Source organism: Mustela nigripes, chromosome 1 (assembly GCF_022355385.1).
Source record: "Mustela nigripes isolate SB6536 chromosome 1, MUSNIG.SB6536, whole genome shotgun sequence".
NCBI lineage: Eukaryota > Metazoa > Chordata > Mammalia > Carnivora > Mustelidae > Mustela > Mustela nigripes.
In genome coordinates, this window is record NC_081557.1 from 58097697 (window position 1) to 58118652 (window position 20956).

At 37.8% G+C, this 20956-nt stretch overlaps 1 protein-coding gene across 4 annotated transcripts in view; it reads right to left on the bottom strand.

Moving 5' to 3' along the window:
- The window catches only part of PRCP (prolylcarboxypeptidase), a 73900-nt gene that overhangs the window by 50682 nt on the left and 2262 nt on the right, over positions 1-20956 (bottom strand). The gene's annotated exons all lie outside the window — the stretch shown is intronic.

Sequence of the window (20956 nt, forward strand, 5' to 3'; positions counted from 1 at the left end):
TAATTTTAGTTCTATTATATCATTTTTCAAATATAGAATTTCACTATAGTTATTTTTATATACATATCCTATGCCTGCTATATTGTTATTAACCCAAGACTAAAGTAACCCTATATAAGATGTCAGAATCTATTGATCAAATCATGTGTAGTAGTCCCACTTGCCCCTGTGAATAATGCAAGGGCCACACCTAAAACCTAAAAGTACATCCTCTCATCTCTTCTTCACAGAAACTCTATGATGTGTAAAGGGTGACTTTCCCCACCATATCATACTGCCTCTCTTCTCTTGTTTACATCTGAACCCCCACAGCACAAAGCACAGTGGGCATAGGACTGATTCATCAGTGACTATTAAGTTGAATTTTGTAGAAAATGTGAGGGGTGACACCAGAAGACCAAGTGACCTAGCTGAACTTGGGTTATACCAGTATCTCTATTCTTACCCCTATCTCACCAGTGACACTCTTTCTATCAGGTGTGTTAGCCATAGGAAATATGAACAGATTCAAAAATTATCAAGTTAAAATCCAACTCAACTTTGAAAGAGTAGAAGAGTGTTAAACCCACAGATGACTATGATTAATATTAATTCTTCTCAAGAAGGACAAGGCATTTTCATCCTCCTACTACTTCCTGAGTGCCTACTGCATGCTCCGGGCTACAATGGCCACAAGATAAAACACACAGTCTTTGCTTTCAAAGAGGTCACAGTATAGCAGAGACAAGCAAGCAAAGAAACTATTTCTACACAAGGGATGCACATTATTAATGCAGGTAAGCACAGGATGTTTGTGATAGCAGGAAAGAGGAGATATAATCTAACGAAGACAAACTCAGAGGATACGATAATACCCATACTGGGGCCCTGCCCACCTCTTTTCCAACCTCATCTTCTATCACTTGCCCTCTACTACTTCATAATTCAGAAACCCTCTGGACATAATATCCTTTCTCAAGTCTCCAGGCTGCTGCACGTGAAATATCCCCGCCTGGAATATTCTTCTACATTGTATGAAATTATATGTCATTATAGAAAATTCCCTATTTCATCCTCCATCTATCCATGTGTTCGCTGAAGCACTTTCCCCTCTGTAAGGCTTTCCAGGACAACCCCAGGCCCAGAGGAGTGGGGCTTCTCCAGTGGTAAGAGCCCAGCTTTATAACCTGACAGAGTTCTGGGTTGAAATGCTGATTGTGCCACTTTCAAGCTAGGTGAATTTCAGCATATTTTTCCACATCTCTGAACCTCAGTTGCCTCATCTGTAAAAGGGGTACTAGTATCTTCCTAAGAAGGTCACAAGGATTCAAGATAGTGTGTGTATAAATCCCTGACCACAGTAAAGGCCCCTGATATATTGAATTATAGCAAATACTCCCTGATGATTGATAGCTATCAGTTATTACAACTTGTGACATTCAAACACACACAAACACACACACAAAAGTACGTTACAACCATATGGATATTTTGGCATGTGACCGCTGGGAAACCTAAAAGGCAGTTTGATGATACATTTTCCCCAGGAACAATTCTGTCCTCAGAATTGCTCAGAATTGGCAGAAAAAATAATGTAAGGTGGCATTTACATAAAGGATCTTCTATAAAAGAGCTGCCACAAAGAATATAACCAAGAAAAGCTTCACCTTGAAAGCTCATTTCACTCAAAAAGAAAAAGCAATTGAAAACAAACAGCATATTCTAAAGGAAATACTCAGGAGTAATAATTATAACCTCCCAACACTACTTACTATATGACATTGTCTCCCTTTAAAACTATAATCCAAGGAGCCTACAATGAGAAAGTAAACTATTCACCAGTAATATCTTCATCCCATAGACTAGTACCTCTTCAAGCTCCCCATTTTATTTTAAGATTTTATTTATTTATTTGTCAGAGAGAGAGAGAGAGTGTGTGTGAGTGAGCGCACAAGTAGGCAGAGTGGCAGGCATGGAACCTACTTAATAAAAAAAAAAGAAAATTCTAGACCCGAAATACAGATGCAGGCTGATTCCAAAGTTGGTGGTCTTCACCAGGATAGCAATACAAGGTGGAATGTTGTATTTTTATTTATTTATTTTAAAGATAATATTTTTTTGTCAGAGAGAGAGAGAGAGCATAAGTAGGTAGAGTGGCAGGCAGAGGCAGAGAAAGGAGCAGGCTCCCCACTGAGCAAGGAGCCTGGGACTCATGACCTGGGCCGAAGGCAGCAGCTTAACTGACTGAGCCATCCAGGTGTCCCTCGAGTTCCCCATTTTAAAAAGTCATTTTTGTTTGTCCCCAAAATGCATGACTATAAAACAGATATAAATCTTCTTCGTCATGGTATCCTGCTTTGCTCATTAATGTTTAGAAATATAGTCCAATCAGGAAACCTCAATTACAAGCTCTGCTATTAAGCAAGCACAAAACACTGAGAAGGAAAACAAGATGGTGAAGAAAGAGGAAATGAATGTAAAGCCCAGGATCAGATGGCTTCACAGGGGAATTCTAAATTCTAAATTTAATTCAAGCATTTAAGAAGAGTTAACACCTATTCTTCTCAAACTATTTCAAAAAACAGAAAAGGAAGGAAAGCTTCCAAATTCATTCTACAAGGCCAGCATTGCCCTGATACCAAAACCAAATAAAGACACTACGAAAAAACAGAACTACAGACCAAGATAAACACTGATGCAAAAATCCTCAACAAAATATTAACAAACTGAATCCAATACATCTAAAATCCAATACATTTAAAAAATCATTCACCACAATGAAGTGGGATTTATTCCTGGGATGCAAGGATGTTTCAATATAAGCAAATCAATCTATGTGATATATCACATCAATAAGAGGATAAAAACTATATGATCATTTCAACAGATGCATTAAAAGCATTTGACAAAGTACAATATCCATTCTTGATAAAAATTCTCAACAAAGTATGTTCAGAGGGAACACACCTCAACAGAATAAAGGCCATATATGAAAAACCCACAGGTAACATCATACTCAATGGGGAAAACCTGAGAGCTTTACCCCCAAGGTCAGGAACAAGATAAGCATATCCACTCTCATTTTATTCAACATAGTAATGGAAGTCCTAGCAACAGCAATCAGACAACAAAAAGAAATAAAAGGCATCCAAACTGGTAAGGAAGAAGTAAAACGTTCACTACTTGCAAATGACATGATATTATATATAGAAAATCCTAAAGACTCCACCAAAACAACTACTAAAACTGATAAATGAATTCAGAAAGGTCACAGGATACAAAAATCAATATACAGAAAGCCACTGCGTTTCTATACACTAATAACTAAGTCATTAAAAAAAAAGAAATTAAGGAAAATAGTCCCATTTAAAATTGCATAAAGAGAAAAAATTGCATAAAAATAAAAAAATTGCATAAAATTTTCTTTTAAAAACTAGTAATAAAAAACAAAAACAAGGGGTGCCTGGGTGGCTCTAGTGGGTTAAGCCTCTGCCTTCGGCTCAGGTCATAATATCAGGGTCCTGGGATGGAGCCCAGCAGCGGGGCTCTCTGCTCAGCAGGGAGCCCGCTTCCCTTCCTCTCTCTCTGCCTGCCTCTCTGCCTACTTGTGATCTCTCTGTCAAAGAAATACATAAATAATAAAAGAAAAAAAATCTTTAAAGAAGTTAAAACAAAACAAAACAAAACAAAAAAAACTAGGAATAAACTTAACCAAAGAAGTAAAAGACCTATACTCTGAAAACCATAACTGATGAAAGAAATAGAAGACGACACAGACCAATGGAAAGATATTCCACGTTCATGAATTAGGAGAACAAATATTGATAAAATGTCCATGGTACCTAAAGCAATCTATAGATTTACTGTAATCCCTATAAAAATAACAGCATTTTTCACAGACTAGAACAAATAATCCTGTAATTCATATGGAACCATACAAGATTCTGAATAGCCAAAGCAATCCTGAAAAAGAGTAACAAAACTGGGGGTATCACAATCCCAAATTTTAAGACATACTACAAAACTATAATAATCAAATCAGTAGGGTACTAGCACAAAAACAGACACCTAGATCAATGGAACAGAAATAAACCCATAATTATATGGTAAATTAATCCTTGACAAAGGAGGAAAGAATATCCAATGGGGAAAAAGTCAGTCTCTTCAACAAATGGTGATGGGAGGGACGCCTAGGCAGCTCAGTCCATTAACCGCTTGCCTTTGGCCCAGGTCATGATCCCAGAGCCCTGGGATCAAGTCCGCATCAGGCTCCCTGCTTAGTGGAGAGTCTGCTTCTCTCTCTGCCTTTTCCCCTGCTTGTATGCTCCCTCTGTCAATTCAATAAGATCTTTTAAAAAAATGCTGATGGGAAAACTGAACAGCTACGTGCAGAAGAATGAAACTGGACTTTCTTAGCCCATACACAAAAATATATTCAAAATGAGTGAAAGACCTAAATGTGACACCTAAAACCATAAAAATCCTAAAAGAAAGCACAGGCAGTAATTTCTAACATTGGTAATAGAAACATCCTTCTAGATTTGTCTCCTATGGCAAAGGAAACAAAAGCAAAAAAAAAAAACTACTGGGACTACATAAAAATAAAAAGCTTCTTCATAGCAAAGGAAACAATCAACAAAACTAAAAGGCAACCTACTGAATGGAAGAAGACACCTGAAAATGACATATCCAATAAAGAGTTAATATCCACAGTATACATCTCAACATCCAAAAAACGAATAATACTATTAAAAAATGGACAGAAGACATGAACAGAAATTTCTCCAAAAAAGATATCTCAATGACCAACAGACACATGAAAAGATGTTCAGTATCACTCATCATCAGGGAAATGCAAATCAAGACCACAATGAGGTATCACCTCATACCCGTCAGAATGGCTAAAATCAAAAACACAAGAAACAAGTAATGGTGAGCACACAGAGAAAAAGAAACCCTTGTGCACGTTGGTGGGAATGCAAACTGGTGTGCCTACTATGAGAAACAGTATGAAGGGTCCTAAAAAAATTAACAGTAGAATTACTATATGATCCAGTAATTCCATTACTGAGTATTTACCCAAAGAATATGAAAACACTAATTCGAAAAGATGTATACACCCTGATGTTTTTAGCAGCATTATTTACTACAGCCAAATTCTGGAAGCAACCCAAGTGTCGTGGATAGCTAAATGGATAAAGAAGAGGTAGTATTTATATACAATGGAATATTACTCAGCCAGAAAAAAAAGAATGAACTCTTGTCATTTGCAACTATATGGATGGATCTAGAAAATACAATGCTAAGTGAAATAAGTCAGAGAAAAACCAATACCATATGATTTCATTCATATGCAGAATTTAAGAAATAAAACAAATGAACAAAGAAAAAAAGAGGTAATCAAGAAAACAGACTCTTAAATACAGAGAACAAACTGATGTCACCCATGAGGAGGTGGGTGGGGAGGATGGTGTGAAAGAGGTGAAGGAAATTAAGAGTACACTTACTGTGATGGGCACTGAGTAATTTATAGAAATGTTGAATCACCTGAAATCTAAAACTGTACATACCTGAAACTAATATAACACTGTATGCTAATTGTATTAGAACTGAAATAAAGAAAATGGACAAGAATGTATATTATTCCTATGTGCTCTTGCAAAAAAAAAAAAAAAAAAGAATGGTAATAATAAAGCACACACACACACACAGAAAAAACAAAAAAATTTCTGAAAGGAATGATTTAAACATTGAGGGAAAATTTCTAAGACTGTTAAGAGATACCAATTGCCTTTGCCCCTAAACAATCATCTTCCTACAGTAAGAAGTAGTTTTCACCAAGCAATTCTCCCTTCTCTGAAATCTTGTGCTATATATACAGATATCTATATCTATCTATCTATCTATTGCAATACTTTACATTCACCCTATAGTAAAGATTTTTGCATTCCAGGCTTTACCTCTCCATTATATGAGAAACATTCATCTTTATAGGATCCACATAGTCTAGGATTAGTGTTTCATTAGGAGGATGTGATCCATTCATAGTTATAAACTAAAGTTAGTGGATTACAGTCAGCATTTCTTTCAAAGAAAATTACCTGCTATTCAGCAACCTGGCTACAGAATTTTAAATTATGTCAATCAGGAAATTTTAAAACTCTAAATGTCCTGAATCATTATGACCCTGTAAGGATATTAATTCTAGGGCATGTATGCTTTCAACTTCAGAGACAACTACTTATTAAATCATATTCTAAGATGTAATTACAGTTCAGGCAACAAGAGCCATTTCACAAAGTTAATATATAGTAATAATATATAGACAATAAGTACCAGCAGAGCCCAGGGAAGGATAGATAGTTCATACTAGGCTGGGTCAGTTGAGGAAGGTTTCCCTGAGGAGGTGGGGTTTAAGCAGGGTCCAGGAAAGGCCTGGATTGGAAAAGAGAAGGGGAGAAAAAAACCATAGTTGCCAGTTGGCCTGGCCTGAGACTAACAGAACAAAGGGACTGAAGAGGCTATTATAATAGTTTAGCTTGGAATTGTGTAGGTTTATAAAAGCTAGTAACCCTGGAAATGCAAAGGAAGGGGCATAAAGTAGGAAGGAATCGTGGAAGTCTTGGTGGTTAATTGGACTTTGGTATAGAGGTAAAAGTAAAGGAACAGATGACTCTAAAATACTGTAATCCTGGGTGACCAGGAGTTAATGGCACTAATGACCAGTGCCATTAACAGAAATGTGAAAAAAAAACCAAAAGAGTTTTAGAAGGGAGTGTTACACCTATCCCAGTTGCACCTATCCATATGAGGGATACTAACCAGTTTAAGCAGCATCCTATTCTCAAGGCACTCCCTACTCGGAAGAACCAAGTCTGCTACTCAGCCAGTTAAAATACTAAAATCCCTCTATACCAGTTATCAAATAATTATCTCAGCACCTTGAGTGATGCCTACCTCCACTCTATGCCCACCTGTCCCACTGTCCCAATTCTTTCTCCAGACCTCAGGCCTAAAGAACTAACCCATGACACTATAAGGGGCCTTAGCTCAATGACCAGCTTCTGTTCTAATTGGGCAAGTGTATGCCTTATTGGTAGTAGTAGGCAAAATATAATAAAAGCAAGTGTTAACAGCATTCAGAAAAGGGAATAATCACCTCAGCTTGGGCCAATTACTCATTTAAACAACTGTTGAGGGTGTACACTGTGGATACACTGATAGGTGTAATCCTAACAGTTTCAGCCTGCTCAAATACTAATACAGAGACCAACATATAAACAAATTACTGCAATCTAGAGTAGTAGTACAAAAGAAGTATTTATAAAGTACAGCAGAAGGCACAAAGGGGATATTAGTCAATACACAGCTTGGGAAGAAAAACAAAGCAGCCCCATGAAGTTTCACAGAGGTGATGTAAGACCTGAGCCATGAAAGATGGACAGGAGTGCTAGGCAGAGAAAGGATGAAGATAAACCATACCAAGCAGAGAGATACCAGTACTGTATGAGCCACATTCCAGCACAGAATGTACAAAATAATGAAATGACCAATGTGTAATGCCTGGCGCACGGTGTCAATAAGAAATAACAATATACAATAAGTATCAGAGATTCTTTTCTAGCAGGGTTATTTCTCTGATTATGTTTTTAAAGGCTGATCCTAAAATTCATTTGTTTTGTCTAAGCCTATACAAGCTGAACAATGGATACGGTAATCAAAATATCCTGGGAGGCATGGGATGAGGCAGTTTGGAATTTAAAAATGAAGTACATGTAATTCACAAATCAACTAGAGTTGTCTTCACATCTTAGATGTGTGTAAGCAAAGATGAAACAAGGACAGTGAATTAACTGTGAAAAAGGAGCAAAAGAACAACAGAAGACCTCACTACTTTTCCAATTAACAAAGAAGGGCTCCCTGGAGGGGAATATTTTTTAACAGAAGGGAACAAGCAAGTGCTAAACAGGCTAGATGCCTTGAAGATTCAAGAAGTATTTAAAGAATAAATCTTCAGAGGAAGACCAATAGGCGAGAGTAAACATATGTATATGCTTGTCTAGAATGTGAAATGGAGAAGGGTCATCTAGGGAATAGAGATTACAGATAAATGACTATAAATTCAAACTAAAAAAGGGTTTGGCAATGTTACACAATTTAAGTGCAAAAACGCCTTCTGGATGGGCGCCTGGGTGGCTCAGTGGGTTAAGCCTCTGCCTTCAGCTCAGTTCCTGGGATCGAGCCCCATATCGGGCTCTCTGCTCAGCAGGGAGCCTGCTTCCCCCCCTCTCGCTCTGCCTACCTCTCTGCTTACTTGTGATCTCTCTCTCTCTGTCAAATAAATAAATAAAATCTTAAAAAAAAAAGCCTTCTGGAAATCTTTAAAAAACCAAGATCCATATTTTCTGGAGAGTAACTTCCCTGACATCTTAGCTAACATTCATTTCACCATGTTACACTCAAATTCTTCATATATGAACCAAAACACTGGGGGTATGTAAGTAACAGCAATAGGCTCTTTTATACCTTGTCTGAAGTTGGATATTTGCATTTAATGTTTTCAATAACACAGAACATTACATGCAGTGTCATTCTATCAGTACAGCTCAACATGTACAAAGCTTGGTACTGCAGCCACCCAGATCCACAGATGTGTGAGACTCAACATTGCTGCCCTCAAAGAGATCACAGAGAGGTGGTCAGCACATATTAATTACCTCCTCTTTTAAACTACGGTCATTTTCTAGAAATCAAACTACATAAAAAGGCAAACAGAGAGCGTTTTCGTCTGCAGTAGCCAAACCACTCATTGTCATTTAAAGTCAATTGTTTAAGAGAAAGGAAGCAGCCTAGGCCAAGGAGAAGGGAGTTATCACCACTGCTTTCCGAAATTGTTGTATGAGCTGCTCCCTCAAAGGAAGAGGCCATCAGTGCTCCGGAAGTGACAGAGGTTTCCGGCAGTTTTAAAGGATAATGTCTGCAGTGTGACCCACGGTTCAAACTGCATAAAAATAAGAATTCACTGGCAAATGATAACAAGTACTTCCTCACTTTCCTATCAGCTGAATCAGAGTCATTGTTTGGGTTGTAGTTCCTTGTTTAAATTAGGTTATTAAATCACAATGATGCTGGCCAAACATTCTAGTCATAAGCCATCAGGAAAACTTATCAAAAATACCAGTGTCAAGGTTTGGGCACACGCGTGCACACACACACACACAGACACACACACACACCTTTGCACTAATAAAATCGGATCAGTACCAAGGGTATCTTTCAAAAACTTTGTTTTTTTCTCTCCTGAAAACCACAAGCAAATGTTCTATAAGGTAGCAAAAGAGAAAGGTCGGAGACAGATCGGAGTTTGAATGCCAATTCTGCCATCTATTAGAGCTATTGGAATTTGAATACGTTACTTCATGTCTGTGGGCTTGTTTTCTTACACATAAAATGAAAAAAAATAGTACCTATCTCAGAGATCTTTTTTTTTTTTTTTTTTTTTTTTAAGTAGGCTCCACGCCCTCAGCTTGGTGCCCAGCTCAGGGCCTGAATTTCATCACCCTAAGGTGTGCTCTCAGACCTCAGCTGGGATCAAGATTCAGACGTTTAACTGACTGATCCACCCAGAGCACCCCTCAGAGAGGTCTTAAGATGATTAAGTTGGATAATACATGCATGCAAGTATCTAGCAAGGTCCTGAAGGAAGTGAGAGCTTGGTGTATTACAGTGTATTTTGTAGAACATGTTTTATTAGCATGCACATCCCAAATCTGAAACCACTGCCAAATACATGCACAAACATATGCAATGGTATATGTTTAATAGTACTACTTATGAGGAATAAATTGTCATATAAAACATTTCTTAAAAAGATTTCATTTACTTATTGAGAGAGCATATGTGCACGCATGCACACGCACACACAAACACAAGAGTGCAGGTGGGGAGGGGGCAGAGGGAGAAAACTCTTTGGAGGACTCAGTCTGAACACAGAGCCTGAGGCAAGGATGCGCATCACCACTCTGAGATCAGGATCTGAGCCAAAATCAAGAGTTGGTTACTTAACCAACTGAGCAACCCAGATACCTCAGTGATATAAAACTTCAGCAAAAAACAAAACAAAACAAAACAAAAAACCAAAACCAAAAAATCTTGAGCAATTTGTTCCAACTTTTTGTTTAGAACAGTATGACCTGGCAAAGCAAAATTTTTTTAAAATTTGCAGTTATCATGGAACTGAAAGCAGCAAAAAGGCAATGACTTGGTGACAGTGTAAGTCTCCAACATACTAAATACCATGTGGCCTGGTATGTGTGACAGGTTTTTGCTTCTGACTTTCTATCCAGTGCTGTGACAGTGCAATATACCTTTAGTTACTCATTCATCACTACATGAATTATATAAGCTCTGAGGAAAGGTATATATTGCAAAAATAAAAGGTGATTGAAAATCTTATTTCTAAAGAATTTTAAAATAATCTGTAGCATCACTTCCATCACTCCATATGTTGAAGATTATGAATTCGCATCTCAAAGGACTACTTATTTCTTCTTGGGGTCAGAATAATATAATTACAATCATGGCTCAAATATCCAGGTTTCTCCTAGAGATTTAGTTTAAATTTTCAGCTTAATATCCTTTAAAATGATAATACTCTATTATATAGGAGAATACTATCATTCTAAGCACTATGTTTAAAGATAAGACCACTATGGGACTTGCGTGCCTCAGTCCGCTGAACATCCAACTCTTGATTTCCGCTTGGGTCATGATCTCAGGGCCCTGGGATGGAGCCCCACACAGGGAGCCTGCTTCTGCCTCTCTCTCTGATCCTCCTTGCACTGGTTCTCTCGTACTCACATGCACTTTCTCTCACTCCCTTTCTCTCTAAATATTTTTTTTAATCTTAAAAAAAAAAAAAAAAAAATGAGACCATTATCCAGGCTTCCAGAGAAAACAAAATATATAGGAATTGTTACCCAAACTTGACTTTCTAACCAAGGTAGACTTTCAAAACCAAAGTGCCAAATGGTGACATCTATTCCTTTGAGTTGGTAGACAAAAAAGGAACATTCAAATGGAATAGAAGATAAATATATAGCAGTGACTAATTCATAGAGTATAGATAAGCAATATTTACATGAACTTTAACTTATTCCAAGCCAAATTTTGTACACAGATTGTTGGGAAAGCTTAAAATTAAGGAGGATTCCCTAATGGAACTACGGTGAACTACACTAAGCACCAAACTTAAGGGAACAATTTCTAAAGTAATGACCTCACTCCTGCCCCACAACCAGTTTAGTCTCTTTCTTTATTTCTTGGAGAGTACCTTTTTGTGATCATCAGTGGAGGTCTCTTAACATCCTTTACTCTAGAATTACAGAGCCCTCCAAAAATACCTAATAGTTTGTGTCTTGGAAGGTTTCATAGCTCCTTTTTGCTGTTAACATGGTTCATTTATTTAAAGAGCATTCAATATTTTCTTTTTGTAACAGGAAAGCCAAGTCAGAAGAAAGTTCTATATTGTTAAAACCTCCATTACGATTTTTTTTTTCCTCTCCAAAATTATCCAGCGTGGTGCTAGAGAATTGAGAGTCCTCTTGATTCAACTTTATTATGGTCTAATCTGGATTTCCTTAACAAATGTGACTTCCACACTATCTCTAATTTAGGCCATGAATTACACAATCTTATGTCTATTCCAGAAATAGAGCTAACACAGAAGTAACATAGATCAAGGGCTCTGATGTCAACAGGGCTTAGTTTAAATCCTGGCACTATCACTTATCAACTATGGGATCATGGATATATCACTTTACCTCTGAGCCCTTTCTTTCTCTATAAAGAAGATGTAGTACCTCCTTGCAGGGTGGAAGATAAATATATTAAGAGCACTTAGGCTGTACCTGTTATAAGGTGAATGCATTTATTCTGGTCAGCAGAGCAGTGCTTTGCCCCATACCACTTCAACACCAAGTTATGTTCTTGAAGTCAATGAAAAATTCAGAAAGGAATACCTATACCATGCTTGTGCCAATGGAAATAGTAATAATACTGACTTCATAGCCCACCTCTTGCCTCATGAGAGTCTGACCCCCTGTCCCAGTATTACTGACCTTTCAGTTCCTCCAATATGGACTTCTCTTTCCTACCTTAAGATACACTCTCTACCTGGGCAGAAATCTCGATTATCTCTTCTCCTGGCTAACTCCTATCCAAATTCCCAGTCTCTGCTTTGACACCATTGCTGCCAGGATTCTCTAATACACCGGCGCTTGGGTGGCTCAGTCAGTTGAGCAGCTGCCTTCACCTCAGGTCAGGATCCTGGAGCCCTGGATTGAGTCCCACACTAGGCTCCCTGCTTGGTGGGAAGTCTGCTTCTCCCTCCGACCCTCCCCCTTCTTGTGCTCTCTCTCACTCTCTCAAATAAATAAACAAAATCTTTTTTTTTTTTTTTAAAGGGTTTTCTAATACGCAAGACTCAGGACTCCATTATAGATCCCACAACAATCTACTTCCTTAGAGCACACATTGTCACGCTAGTAATTACTTATCACTATGTTCTTTCCCACTAAACTGTAAACTTCATGAAGTCTATCTTTGATTTCCACTTATCCCCAGCTATTAACATAGCATATGGCACATGGGAAGAGTTAAATAAATATTTCTGGATGAACACTGTGCTACTTTACTATATGTCAGATATCATATCTACTGTAATAGAATGATACTTCATTGTACCATATAACCAACTTGCAAAGCTATTCAGGGAAAGCTCCTAAAGAAATCTGACTTATTAATAAATCAGCCTTTTCCTAACCCATGCATGCATCCCCACAACATAAACGAAAAGAAAGAACATCATGAACTTCAGAGAGACGGGACAGTTGATCCTCTCCAGGTGCAGTACTGTGTGACAACTCAGAACTGACAAATACATAACAGAAAGTAAGGATTTACAAATACACATAGTTAACTGGCTTCTTTTTGCAAATGAATCATAATAAGTATTGCCTTTACCTCAGGTCTCTAGTAAATATGGGAAGTACACAACTGCCACAGAAGTAGGCTTTATGGGGACATTTTTCCTAATTATCTTCATTATTTATCCTTTCCCTGGCCCTCACCCAGACACAAAACAGAGAGCAAACTTTGCCACACTCCCTCCCATGATTCTTTCTCTATACATGTGTGGGGAGAAGGGTCAGTTCAGATAACTAGCTACAGCTTCCAGACAGATCATCAGAATAAGAGAATGCGAATAAGTGGGACTGCTTTTATTTGCCTGGCATTCTACATTGTTTCCCAAAAGGATTTTAAGGACAGTTGAAAATAAAGTCTCCATGCCATTTCCTTCCCTATTCACACACACACCCCTTCCTTATTTCAATGTAGAGGGAAGCAGTAAAGGAGAACAGATTCAACAAACATTTGTAATGATGATACTCTAGAACTATAAAAACTATCTAAAACCTAGGGGCAGTATGCTATGGAGTATGATACTTACAAGACAGAGTTCCTGCTTTAAAATGGAGTAAAATAAGGGTACAAAAGATTTTAACACAAGGCTAGAATAAAACATGTGCCATAAGAGAAGTACAAAGATAGATCTGACATTCCAGGAGATTAAGACATACCTCATGGAGAAGGCAGTGTCTGAGATGGGGTTTTAAAAAAAGGCTAAGATTGATAAAGGAGGTAAGGGCATTGGGAGAGGTATTCCAAGCAAAAGGAACAATGTGGGCTAAAGCATAGAAACAGGAAAAGAAAGAGCATTTGTGAAGAATAGATTAGCACACTGGAAAAATGGGTTGGGGTCACAGGGTGGAAGGCCTTGGAATGATACAGCATTTTGTTCTGAATAAAGGAAACAATCAGCTGGCGTGCCTGGGTAGCTCAGTCTGTTAAGTGTCTGCTTTGTGCTCAGGTCATGATCTCAAGAGTCCTAGGACAGGGCCTGGCATCTGTCTCCCTGCTCAGTGGAAGTCTGCTTGAACTTCTCCCACTCCCCTAGCCCCTCCCCATATTTGTACACTCACTCACTCTCAAATAAATAAAGTCTTAAAAAAAATAAAAAAGCAAATAATTAGAAATCATTACAGGCTCTGAGGAGAAAAGGTGATTGAAGTGACCCAGGGGAATACAGTAAAGGGCTAACTGCAGGAAGCAAGAAGGACCTTCAACCTCACATAATTTACTTTTCACTGTTCCTCACCCCATCCTCACTCTTTTCCTTACTTGGCTTAAATTTCATGGTCAATGAATAAACTACTCCCTTGCATGTGTCCCTCAATTCCCATGTCTCTCTCTCTCACTGATTTGGCAAATGGTTAAAAAGAACTCTCCAGGGGTGCCTGGGTGGCTCAGTGGGTTAAAGCCTCTGCCTTCGGCTCAGGTCATGATCTCAGGGTCCTGGGATCGAGCCCCACATCGGGCTTTCTGCTCAGCAGGGAGCCTGCTTCCCTCCTCTCTCTCTCTGCCTACTTGTGATCTCTGCCTGTCAAATAAATAAATAAAATCTTAAAAAAAAAAAAAAAAAAGAACTCTCCACCAACTTCTCATTCATACCCAAGGAAGTAAATGTAGCTAGAAAAACATACAGCCTATCAAATAATCTTATTAAATGAATGAGACTTCAAAGGTGGCTATAATCAAACTATCAATTCTCTAGCCCATTTACTTCCCTTTTCTGCTAGAGGAGTGTTTCTGTTCTCTTTCCTCCTCACTGTCCTCACCCCCTGGTACTCTCTCCTTGGGTCCTTTCAGCCATATTGGTTGGCCTCCTTTTAGTTGTTCCTGCCAGACAAACATCTACCTTCAGGCTTTTGTACTTGCTTTTCCCTATGCCTTGAACGCTCTTCCCCCCATGGCCTAGAAGGCCTAGAAGAGTGCCTTGCAAAGAGTAAGAACTTAACAAAAAGAGGGTTTTTTTTTTCAGTTTGGATTTTGAATGTTCATTTTTTTAAAATTTGGAATTTTTAAATTTGGAATTTGAAATTTGTTTTTTTCAATTTGGAATTTTTCAATTGTTTGAATTTGGCAACATTTGTATGTTCAAGTTTTCTATTTTGCTTTTTTCATTTAACATTAATTCAAGAACATTTCTCACATTACCAGATAGACTTCAAGACCATCATTTTTAAGGCATAATAATATTTCATTTTATCAAGGTACCACAAATTACTTACAATTTGGGACTAAGAAAGCAGGAGATTTACAAATGGCATATTGTAGATGTTTCTTCCTTTGATCCTTCTGAAGCCTGATAGATTCACTTCTAAAAATAAGCATAATATCTACCTCACAGTATTGTTTTTAAAACTGAATGTGGAATATAATAGACACAGAGACATCAGTTTTGAAAACAGAGGCATCGTGATGTCAACTGAATGAAAGATCATAGATCTTGGAAGCAAAAGATTAAAATATATTTCCCTCAATAGCTGGATCAAGTCACTTAACCTCTATGAACCTCAACTAAACCATCTATTTTTGAAAATGATTGTGTAAACGAGTTTTAAAATAATACCTGGCCCTGATAAGACAATCAATAAATGTTTACTCATTCACTGCTCATAAACAACAAAGATTTTTCTTAAATTGTGAACCAGAGTAAAAAAGATAGTAAAAGGGGGGCCTGGGTGGCTCAGTGGGTTAAGCCTCTGTCTTTGGCTCAGGTCATGATCTCAGGGTCCTGGGATCGAGTTCCTCATCAGGCTTTCTGCTTAGCAGGAAACCTGCTTTCCCCCTCTCTCTCTGCCCTCTCTGCCTACTAGTGATCTCTCTCTCTCTCCCCCTCTCTGCCTACTAGTGATATCTCTCTCTCTCTCTCTGTCAAATAAATAAGGTCTTTAAAAAAAGATATAAAAAAAAGATTTTTATAACTCACCAATAACATACACATTGTCAATGTAAAAGTTTCCTTTTGATGGACACTTAAAAAGCATACTTCAGATTTTTTACATAAAGCTCTATATCAATTTTGTTTCATTATGAAAAAGACAGGCAAAACCATTATTTTAAATACTAAGTGACAGTACGAATAAATAAATTCCTTTATTTATCACATGCTTCAATGTATATATACACATCAGGTCAGCGAACTATCATGGTAATGATTAAGTTGAGCAAGAAAATATTAAGTAGACCAGGCTCACTTCAGGGATTTTTTTTGTTTAAGATTTATTTATTCATTTATTTATCTGACAGAGAGAGATACAGACAGAGAGCATAAGCAGAGGGAGCAAAAAAGGGAGAGGGAGAAGCAGGCTCTCTGCTGAGCAGGGATTTGATCCCAGGACCCCAGGATCACGACCCAAGCCAAAGGCAGATGCTTAACCACTGAGCCATCTAGGAGTGCCAACTTCAGGGATTTTTTGAAGCAATCTGCAAATGCAGCCACATAATGCCAAGACATTACACATTTTGTCAGTCCTCTTTCATAGTTTTCAGATATAAGCTTAAGTATGTATGACTGGAATGGTCAAGAAGTATGTGAATTCCACCAGGATGTAATCATCTCTGCCTTCCTGGGACCTAGTCCAGTGCCTGACATATAAAAGGAATTGGATGAACACCGAGTAGGTGGATGGACGGTGAATAAGAGACTGAGTATGGTAGTCATTAGTGTTGTTTTTGTTTCCTTCTAGTGTTGTTGTTTCCTTCTAGGATCTCCAAAGTGAGTATTTTTTGTCTCCCCACCCTGTCCTTAGATGCAGCAATATAATCAGTATGGTTCAAAGAATTATGAAAGGAAGTGACATGTGCAATTTCCAGACTGGAGCATTTCTTTGCCTTATTTACAAGTATATTAAACTATAACCCACTGATAAAAAGAAATATATATACTATTTATGTAACTGAAAAAAGAGTTCGTATAGATTTTCATATTTTCCAGAATAACTATTTTAGGCATGGTAAGTGATGATTTGAATATTTTATTCTGTGTGGAGAGGGGGTAAGTTAAAGCCATATATATTAAGAAACCTCAAGATAAAATTAAAATATTTATCATTTATTGAGTAAAATTATATATAAACTGTACTATTAAGTCCTTTACACATACTAGCTCATGTCACAACAAATCTGTGAGATAAACAGTATAATTATCCCAAAAATCTTGCTGATTATAAACACAGATGCTCAGAGTAACCTGTCTGAAGTTTTCCTCAGCTAATAGGAGAAATATAATTTGCTCTCAAACGTGTATAGTAATCAATCTCTAACAAGTTCCTGACTCTTCTAATTTAGATCAAAGTTACCTCATCATATCTAAGGGGTAGACTACATGATCTCCAAGACCCCTTCTGGTAATGATTCTAGGAGTAAAAACACAAATCAATTCAGAAGTTGCATAATATTTGTGACATATACTCTGGGCCTTAGGGGAAAGCCATCAATAGATGAACCAATAATAAAAAGTGGAGAAGAGGGGAAAAAATTAAAAAGGAGAGGAGGAGGAGAAAGATCAGGATTTTACTAGACATTAGGGCCACTGTGGCATGAGTGGAAAAGGGAAACCTGGAGTAGGAAATAAAGAACCATTACGGATATACACCAGTAGAAACAGCTTAGCCCACCTATGTGACTGCCTCATAGCAGACAAGGAAGGAGCTGTGGGAAGGCTTTGCAGAAGTCAGTGGCCATGAGCTTAATGCTGGGTCAAGATGAATAAACACTGATCATTAGTTAAACAGGAATAGTTGAGTATAAATTACTGACCAATTAAGTTTCTAAAAGAGACATTACCACAACTGTCACGCATTTGCTTCAATCTGAAATGCTAACACTCTGGGGACTGTGGTTTTAGGACAGAATGGGGAAGAAACCAGCATTTACTCTGTTACGTTCCTTAAGTTCCTACTACGTCCCAGGCACTATGCTTGTGCTTTCATGTGTTACTATATTTAAACCTCACAACAAGCTTGGAAGAAATAATGGTTAATTTTACATGTCAACTTGGCTGGGCTACAGTGCCCATATATTTGGTCAAACATTCTGGATGTTTCTATGAAGGTGTTTTTTTGGATAGGATTTATATGTAAATCAGCAGACTCTCTGAGTAAAGCAGATTTACCCTCTATAATATGAATGGGTCTCATACAACCAGGTGAAAGCCTGAAGAGCAAAAAAGACTGACCTCTCCTGAGCAAGAAGGAATTATGCAAGCAGACTCTTTGGACCCAAACTGCAACTCTTCTCTGGGTATCCAGCCTGCTAGCCTACCCTGTAGATTTTGAACTTACCAAGCCTCCATAATCATAAGAACTAATTCCTTAAAATAAATCAATCTCTGTGAAAAGAGGGATAGACAGACAGAGAGACACATTCTATGGTTCTGTTTCTCTAGAGAACACTAGAAACACTAGTGTTTCCTAGTAACACTGAGGAAAAAGAGAGCCTCAAAGGACCCATTCTTTTTTCCTACAACATCACACAGTAAAATGCCCTCAGGACTCACATTGTATTCTGAGGGGCTAGGGTGGGAGGTGGAGAGTAATGAGAAGAAGGGAAACCTTATAACCACAAGCCAGAGATTCCAAGGAGCACCTTAAAACTCTGGCATCACACATGTACCCAAAGCCTGGATGTGACCAAGTGATGTACTATCCTTTGTTGGGTCTCCTGATTCAGTTACTTCAGAAAAAAGAAACCAAATAAAAAGGTATTCCTACTACAGCAACAACATTTGAAGACTTCGAAAGAAGGGGAAAAATAATTAGTGAAGAAGAGAAGTAAAAAACGAAAATAAGAATAAAAAATAACTTGTGTCAATTAAATGATCTGCTTTGTGAATTAAATGACTTTGCTTTGTTTAGGCTTTTTTTGGATAGTCATTCATTCACTCCCTCAACAAGTATTTAATTTGTACTTTATATTTTTTAATGGGCTCTTCTGGGTACTGGAAAGCACTATCTAGCTATGGGGTACACACAGAAAATAGTAAGCGTGCAGAGTGATAAAAGACAAACTAGGTTGCCCTAAAGTCCAGAAGGCTTCACAGAAGAGGTGACATTTCAGCTAGGATACAGGTATCAGTTTGAGGAGAAGAAAAATGGTATTTCAGACAGAATTTCCAACACCGTAAAATTCAATTGAATCTATGTTCTATGTTGCTAAAGGTATATGCGTATGTTAAGGAGCAAAGGGGAGGGAAAGGGCCATGGACTAAGCCTTTATACCCAGACCATTCATGTACTTATGTGCTAAAAGGACAGCTGGGAATGGCTTGGTCAACTGGACAGATATAACCACAGATAAAGAAAATCATTACAAAGGTTATAAAAATTCAACCTTGAATAAAAACTGAGCCTTACAATTCCAATAATGATGTCTATTATCGAAAGGCACAAAAGTATTTCAAGTCCTCTAACTAAGAAAAAAAAAATTGAAGTTGAGTTTATACAGACATAGTCAGTCCCACTAAAAATCTATGGTCCAGAATTAGCAATTACTATAATCATTATTATGTAATAAATACATATGTGGAAGTTTTCTCAAAAAATGAAATAAAGCTCAGCTGAAGTTGGTGTAAGGAAAATTATTATTATATTAATAAACATGTATGTGGAATCTGTGTCCTAAAATATAAACTAAGTCAGAGGGCAAAAGGTGGCTGAGTAAAGTCAGATTTATCAAATGACCAAAAATGAAAAAAGGACCCATCTTAAATTTTATTTCTAAATAGGTAAGTGGTCAAGAAAAGAATGTATAATGAAGGAATATAAATTAAGGGCTCACAGATCATTTGGTCTCTTCCTTCCTTTTGTTCCCCCTTTTCTCTTGACACTTCTCTTTTTCATCATTTCTTATTTTCTTTTTGGCGGGGCGGAGATAGCACAAGCACATGTGCACAAGTGTGGGGAGGGAACAGAGGGTGAGGGAGAGAGAGAAACTTAAGCAAGCTCCATGCTCAGCTGGGAGCCCAATATGGGGCTTGATCCTACTGACCTAAGATCAAGATCTGAGCCAAAATCAAGAGTGGGACACTTTATCAACTGAGCCACCTAGGTGCCCCTTCATCACTTTTAAAAAGATTTCAGAGATCCTCATTCCAGAAGCTCCCCTTCAATTTTACTTTATCAGTAAAACTCTGCAAATAATCATATATAAAATCCCAATATATGAAATAAACCAAAGCATAAAGCTCAGGCTCAAAGTGTTCAGGAAGAAAGGGGTTGCTAGAATACCCTAACTTGGCCTCCACTTGGGCCTTCACCCACCAACCCCCTGAGATAGCTCCCCCAAAGCCCTTAATTTTCCTCAGAGTGTGTACTTTGCTGTTCCTTATTCAACCCTCTCATTTTACAAATGAAGAACAGTACCCTACAGATTTAATTTAAGTAAGTTGTCTGAATAAAAGTCCCGTTTCAAAAATTAAAAAATAAAAGTCCCCTGTTTCCTGGTACCCCTACTGAAATAAAATGCTTTCTCTTCCTCATAAACTGTAATTTAAATTTCTGGGTTAAAAATAATTTCTTATAAGTTACAAATTCATACGATCCCTCTACCAAAATTCAAAATTTAGGGCCAAATTCTCTGCTGGGGACTTGTCATCTGTCCATTTAACCATTATCAAATCCCCAGATTAAGAACAGGTTCATTTTTTTAAAGATTTTATCTACTTGAGAGAGAAAGAGAGCAAGCATGCAAGCTGGAGAGAGCAAGAGCAGAGGAGGAGCGGGAGAGGAAAAAGATGACTCCTGCTACCTGATCCTAGGACCTTAGGGATCATGACCAGTGCCTAGGGCGGACCCTGAACCTCGTGAGCCACCCAGGCACCCCAAGAAACTGGGTTCAGAGAAGTACTGTATCTTTCCCAAGGTCACAGAGCTAACAGAGCGGTATGCTGTTCTATTCAACTCCAAAAGCCAAATCTCAGACTCTTAAATTCTTTCTAATCCACACATTTCCCTAAACTTTGCCTATCTTTACAGAGTCTCCCAGAAATAAAGAACCATAAGAGATCCTGTCA